The sequence below is a fragment of the Thermobia domestica genome, chromosome 2 (assembly GCF_964235325.1).
Source record: "Thermobia domestica chromosome 2, izTheDome1.hap1.1, whole genome shotgun sequence".
NCBI lineage: Eukaryota > Metazoa > Arthropoda > Insecta > Zygentoma > Lepismatidae > Thermobia > Thermobia domestica.
This window is the reverse complement of record NC_137455.1, coordinates 85,023,593-85,030,555: the sequence shown is the minus strand read 5'-3', so window position 1 is coordinate 85,030,555 and position 6,963 is coordinate 85,023,593.

Here is a 6,963-nt window from a genome sequence, read left to right as displayed (position 1 = left end):
TTTTTGTCTTTGCGTATTGCTTTTGTTCTTGTCTTCATTTCGAAAGAGAAGAATATCCGAACAAATGCCACCAAAATTCTTCATATTTTGAATGTAAACGCCATTTGCAATTAGTAAAGAATAAAAATTGAACGTTCCGAACTAGCTGCAAAAAGTAAAAGGAAAAACATGGAAGTCGACCATACTCATGGTTACTAAAAATACAATTTCTACATGCCTTACACCTCCCGACCACGTTTCTACGTTAGCAAGTAAGAGGCTTGTGTTTAGGTTAGGCTCGTCAATACGTTTTGCAAAGGGGCCCGGTTTAGCTCTGACGCACCACAGGTGCGAGAAGGGAGAAAAACACTTTTTCTCTCTCCCTCTGTGTGTCTATTTATCTATCTATTTGTATATATATAACGCTATTTGTGAATGCCATAACCACCCTAATTTTCAGCGGATTGAGACAAAACTTGGCACAAACATTAATTGTTGAAATATCTTGATGAGTTCGTTAACCAGAATAATCAGATGAAAATGTTCAAAATGGTGGCCCTTCAAACTCTTAAAAAGTTCCAAGGGAACCAAATTTCGCCCATAAATAGGTATTCAGAAAGTTTGAATAAATTTTCCTCTTTTACTGAAATATTTGTGTGCAGAAACTTATTGAAATATTGGACCCGATTAATCGCCTAAAGAAGGTTCACGCCCTTTCGCTACGGTCAGGTTTTTTTTTTTTTTTTTTTTTGCAGGAGGGGGTTATCTTCCTATTGGAACAAGATGATTGTTACTGATGATATGAAATTACACATTGAAAGTGAAGTAACTTGTGTAACGTGTTATTTGAAAGAATAATATAATAAATGTGCATTCCTCTAACACAGAGAACTCATGTATTTCGAGTTCGGGAGCCTGAATGGCGAGGAGTGTTATTTGATTTGCTTTTTAGTAACACATTGCATTGCAAATAAAGGTAGGCAACATTAGTGGTAAGTAAAACAACAATAATAATAATAATAATAATAATAATAATAATAATAATAATAATAATAATAATAATAATAATAATAGGTGTTGTTTGTGGCAAGGTAATATCTTCCTCAGTTCTTCTTCAAACGTAATGATTGTAACGCCATATCTCCCTTACAAACAAAATATTAGCAATTTATATCGAGAGAACGGGAAACTGTAGAGCGATGGGAGCAACGTTGGACAGTATGCACTCATAGTACTCAGAAAAGTAAGCGATTTCAATGCAAAAGGAACGAAGAGTCATTGTCATGGGTACTCATGGGGCCACGGCAGAGCCCTCTTTAGGCAAAATGTCGATAGCTTATATCGAGAAAATAGGAGGTGATACTGGGATGGGACCAACGTTGGACACCGTGGACCCATAAGGCGCATCGAAAAAATTAGGGAGGCGGGCGCCAGCCAGCCTTACTTATTTCCACATAATAATATAAAATTATATTGTCGAAATACACACACGAGTTAGCTACTAATATTTCATATTATTATTATTATTATTATTATTATTATTATTATTATTATTATTATTATTATTATTATTATCTACAGCGTCTTTTCATTACGTGAGCATGTTTGACATGAAACCAAAGAGAAAATCCATCCTGTAGCAAAAAGAAACAATACTTTCTCTCAAATGGATAAAATATCAAGCCGAGATTGATTCGAACTCGCATGGACGGCGCGAAAAGCCAGTGCTTTGTCCACTATTTTTTTAACTGACTCACCGAACGCGTTTCAGTAACTTACTTATTGCTAATTTTACTTGCTTCACTCGTTTAACTTGCTTTTTCTAATAACTTATAAAGACAGGGACACGAACACAGAAACATCGAGAACAGTTAAAAATGATAGATGCTCTGCCGCCGAGAATCGAACCCGAGACTCCATACACCCAAGGCTCACGTGCTAGCCTCTAGACCAGCGGCGATGGCAACGCTCACTTCCTGTGTCGTTAGGGATTACGACCACTGTATTGCCAGCTATCACTTCTGTGGGTCGTATACTATGATCACATGTTTCTTCTTTGCTGGAAGAGTAAAACCTACATTATATGTAATACATGAGGTATTTAGACCTACATGCTCTTCATATAATGTAATAAAAGGGTCATGGTGTCGGATTTTAATACATGACGTATTGCAGTATACAACATGCTTTGCATTACTTGTTTGTTTGTAGACAGCTACTAGCTTAGTGTTCTGAAAGGTTGTGTATAAACTAGGGATAGCCCGTTCCGGAATTATTAGTTTTCGGACTCCCGAAAGTAAAGCCGGACAAATTCCGGAATTCGGAAAATTCCAATTTTGTAATAATTTCGGAATTCGGAAAAATCCGGAATTTAGAAATTTCTGATTTCGTTAACATTCCGGAATTCGGAAAATCCGGATTTTTTCGAAAGTCGGAGTTTTTCTCAATTCCGGAATTTTCTAAATTCCGGATTCTTTCCGAGTTCCGAAATTCTTCTGAATTCCGGAGTATAACTGAATTCCATAATTTTGCGAAATCCGGAAAGTGAAAGTTCCGCTTCCGAAAAATGAATTTATTTTGGTTAATATGAATCGTGGCGGAAATAAGTCTTTGACCAGGTAATGGCGACTGCTTTGAAAGAAATGGGGAGTATGAGAATTCAATCTGTCATATTTGTAGTTTCGTGTGGAGAAAGAACGAACTTGTGAACCAGTGGTTTAAGAAAAACTCAAGTTATTAATATAAACTTTGCCGACTTCATAAAAGAAATACGAAAGACATTTTGAATCGAAAAATATAACATACAAGTTTGCAAGCGGAGACAAAGAAACCTAACGTAACCAGACTAAAGACGGATCGTTTACCGCGTAGCGATCGCGGTTCAGTGGTCAAGGTGCTTCTGCGAATGCACGTTGCAATTTTTTTTCTTACTTTAGAATTTTTGATGGCGATTGATCAGCGATAACATACGTTTTATTATATTCAGATATTTGAATACTCGGATGTTTCAATACTTGAACTATCAAATCTTCAGGAATAATAATAGTAATAAGAAGATTAAAAGCTAGAAGCTAAATTATCGCTCAGGTCATACCATTACAAGGAGAAACGTGACATTTGGAAAGAATATTTCGGTTTGGTTTAATGTTGCTCACGAGAAGAGGAGTTTCTCATCTCGTTTCTAAAACAAATAAAATAACATGAGAATTAACATTTTACATTCGAGACGGGTCAGGGCTAAATCAAAATTTTCGTCTCTCTTTGGAGATGAGAATCGAGACGAGACGAAAAGTATCGTAAACATTTCCCGTTGAAAGAAAAACGTTAAAAAAAATAAACGAAGATAAAAGAGCTAATGTAGAGGTTGGAGAGGAGTCGCTAAAATTAATTTACTTTAACGAGGACGATTACGAAAGATCACTTACTGATTGAAATCCAGATTATTTTCCAATAGAGTAACTTCCAATAAACCTTTTGTTATTGTTAATTATTCCATATCGGACTCCCGAAGAAAACTCATCGAAACAACTTATTGACCGTGCCAATAGCGACTACTCTCAATCATGACTCCGTTTTCTTTCATTTAGAAATAGGAAAGAAAGGGAAGAAAGTAGAAGGGTAAAAGAAGGAGGTAGGTAAAGAAGAAAGAAAAGAGATAGGGTATTTTAATGAGAAACAGATTACTGGATAATTCCGGAAATATAGTAAAAGGTCGGGAAAGTCGTTGAAAGATGAATCATTCTAAATGTTATTAACAACTAATCAATTTTGGAATGCTTCGGAATAGACACATGTTCCCTCATACCACCCAGACCTAGCTCCAGGCACCACGATCATGGGGTTGCCCAGACCTAGACCTGGAAATGAGAAAAGTGAAATTTAATTCTTTGTAAAGTTATTCCAACCGGTGATTGATAACTATCCAGCATCTGAACTCTGTCCTCTAGGATCGACCACACATATGAATTAGCCGAGAAAAAAAAAATCACACTTATCAACTCAATATAAATTTATGTATCGCATCAATAAAAGTCTCAACTTCCTGGAAGAAAGATGTCGTATTTAGGCTTATCCTGCTATTTTTGCTTCACTCCTCGAGCCGATTTAAACCATTAGTGACGGTCCTTCATGACCTAGGTTATTTACCTTAACACATATATTAAAACATGACACATATATTACAGATGTTAATATGACAAATGATATCACTAAAATTACTTATATTAAATCTATCATGCATTCACACGCTCACTCACTCAGGACAGTGTATATATGTTTAAAGGAAACCAACTAACTACAAAGGTACAAATAGTTTATTACATTCATAGTGAAAAAAAAAGGACAAAACAAATAATTATGAAGAAAATATTAAAAGCACAAGTTCTTGGTTATATATTAATAGAGTACATAGTGTTATATTTTAGTAAATTTTTATATATTCAATCATATTGACAAACGAAAAAGAAAAAAAAACAAAATAATTACACGTATCATATCTTAGGCATGCTAAAGCAAAATGATGATTTGCGACATACGCAAAAGAAAAAAACTTATTTCACTTAAAAAAAAATTGGACAAAGAGGAAAGGAAAAAAAACTTTTTGGTGTATTAGAACTTATATGAGTCTCTACCTCACGTCGAGATATTAAAATATTAATAATTTCGAGCGTCCAAATCACAACTCACGCACTAGTCGTAGTGTCCAAAACGTTTCGCTCCATTTAACTTAGTTTGTGGTCATTTATATATATCTCTATATGTATATATATATATATATCTATTGGTTTACAAAACCATTCGTCGTCTATATTTGGTTTGTAACTGGTAACAGTTTATATCTGCAATCGCACACTGCTACGTCTATACCCATCTAGGGATTTCGAGAAAATAACTTTCACTAGAGGAAGTTTCTCCTCTTAGACGGTCTATTTCCAAATTTATTAATCGAATAATTTCAAGTTATTTATCCAACACTGGAACACTTCACGAGACCTTTCATTAGGATCACTTTCGTATATGTTTATACATGGTTCGGATTAAAAAAAAAAATGATCTTCCACAGGTGTACGGAGTATGAAGGTTTAAATTGAGGATAAAAAAAAACTGGTCAAGTCACAGGATACACATGTAGGTGAGAAGGATTCAAGGTGCACTTTCCACAATGGTTTTAGGTTAATTGTTCAGGGATAATATTTGTTATGATGTGGGTTACGTTTAGACCTGCCGATATTTTTTCAATGCATGCCATTATATAAGTACAGAGGTTATCACTTACATTGATTCAGAGGAAAAGGAAAATTACTTAAGTGCACGGCGGTATTCTTAACAAAATCTACGTTCTTAAATTCGTCGGAAGACTTCTGGTAAACTATAGCAACCAATACACGTCTAGGGGGACAGACACGAGCGCTCTTACATATATTCATAATACATTTAATATCATACTTTTACTTTAACATCATATTCACATACTAATTACACATATATTTCGAAGTATTTATTTCTCTCTCTATATATATATATATATTTATAATAAATGCGCACACATTTAAATTAATCATCCCCAACAATAAAATTTTACAAGGTTGCAACATTGTCCAAGAATACAAATGACTTCCAACATTACATTTGGAAACAAATTAAATTTTATCTGATACCGCGCGTCTATAAATTTTTAACTTTTATATAATCAATTCGTGTTTAAATCATGAAGGAAAAAAAAAACTTTGTGAGGCAGGCACGTAACACAGAGCATTTCTAGATATAACTAGGTAAATCAAAATACAATTTCTGGGCCCAGGTTAACTACAAGGTAATTGAAAACCAAAACAGAAAGGAAAGTGACCAATGGATTAAAAAGAAACTTAAGAGGAACGACGGTGAAAGAACGTAATCGAAGTGTCGTCAAATACTAAGTCTTTGTTCATTTCAGCGATAGGTCAAAATGTGATGGAGGACCCAATCATTATCTACTCCATTCATGAATCGTGTCTTGCAACGTCTCAGCTGGTAATTTCAGATCAGAGTTGTACGTTAAATAAATCGTAAGTAACAAGTTCAAAATCTTGGGGGGGAAGGTTGAAAAATTAAAAAAAACTTGAAGAAATGAAGACAGAGAGAGAGATAGAGAAGGAGGAAGACGAAGAATAGGGGCGCCAAAGACTTAAGTGAGAAATAACTAACGCTACAAAGTTAGAAGTCGAATTTCGCTCTCAACAAAATCCATAGCCAAAATATTCTTAACATGCCAGAAAGGGTGGTCTACTCAAATACGTAGACTCAAGGGGCGTCCTGCTGCCAAGGATGCAAGTTCTGTGTCCATCAGATCCCAATCCCACAAGAGTTGGCTTGTAAGATTGAAATCCGATCCCCGTATCCGGCCCAGACCAGCAGGATAAAAGGAGAGGGGGAAAGGGACCAGGTAACTGCGTCCCCAATTTTGAAATCTCTAAGAAAAAAAAATATTCGACCCCTTAGAAAAACTAAGAAGGTTCGAGGACAGTAATGAAACTAGAATAGAAGTATTAGCTAAGATATCCCTAACTAATGATTTGCCGAAATAAAAAAAAATTAAATAAACTGAATTTTGGATCGGTGATTTCTATTGCCAAACTTCACCGATAGCTACCCCGCGCAGACACGCCACAGTCTGGGATGTCGTTAATTTCCCTCGTCTAATTAAACTAAGAAAAGAAACGAAAATACTTAAAAGGACTAGGGGTCGACATCCGGGTACGCGAAAATAAATTTCAATAACTAATTGTTTTGATTCTGTACCCAGTCAGAGCTGTCGCCTCCATGAACATTGTAAGCTAGCCCGAGTAGGTAACGTGAAGAAAAAAAAATCTCACGGAGTGGTACATTCTATTTTTAAAACCGACCAGAAGATATGATTCACTACAGCCCTGTTGTCTAACTACTATTGTCTTTTCATAATTTATTATTCAATATGTCTAGTCAGCGATTATATGATGCTACCCATTC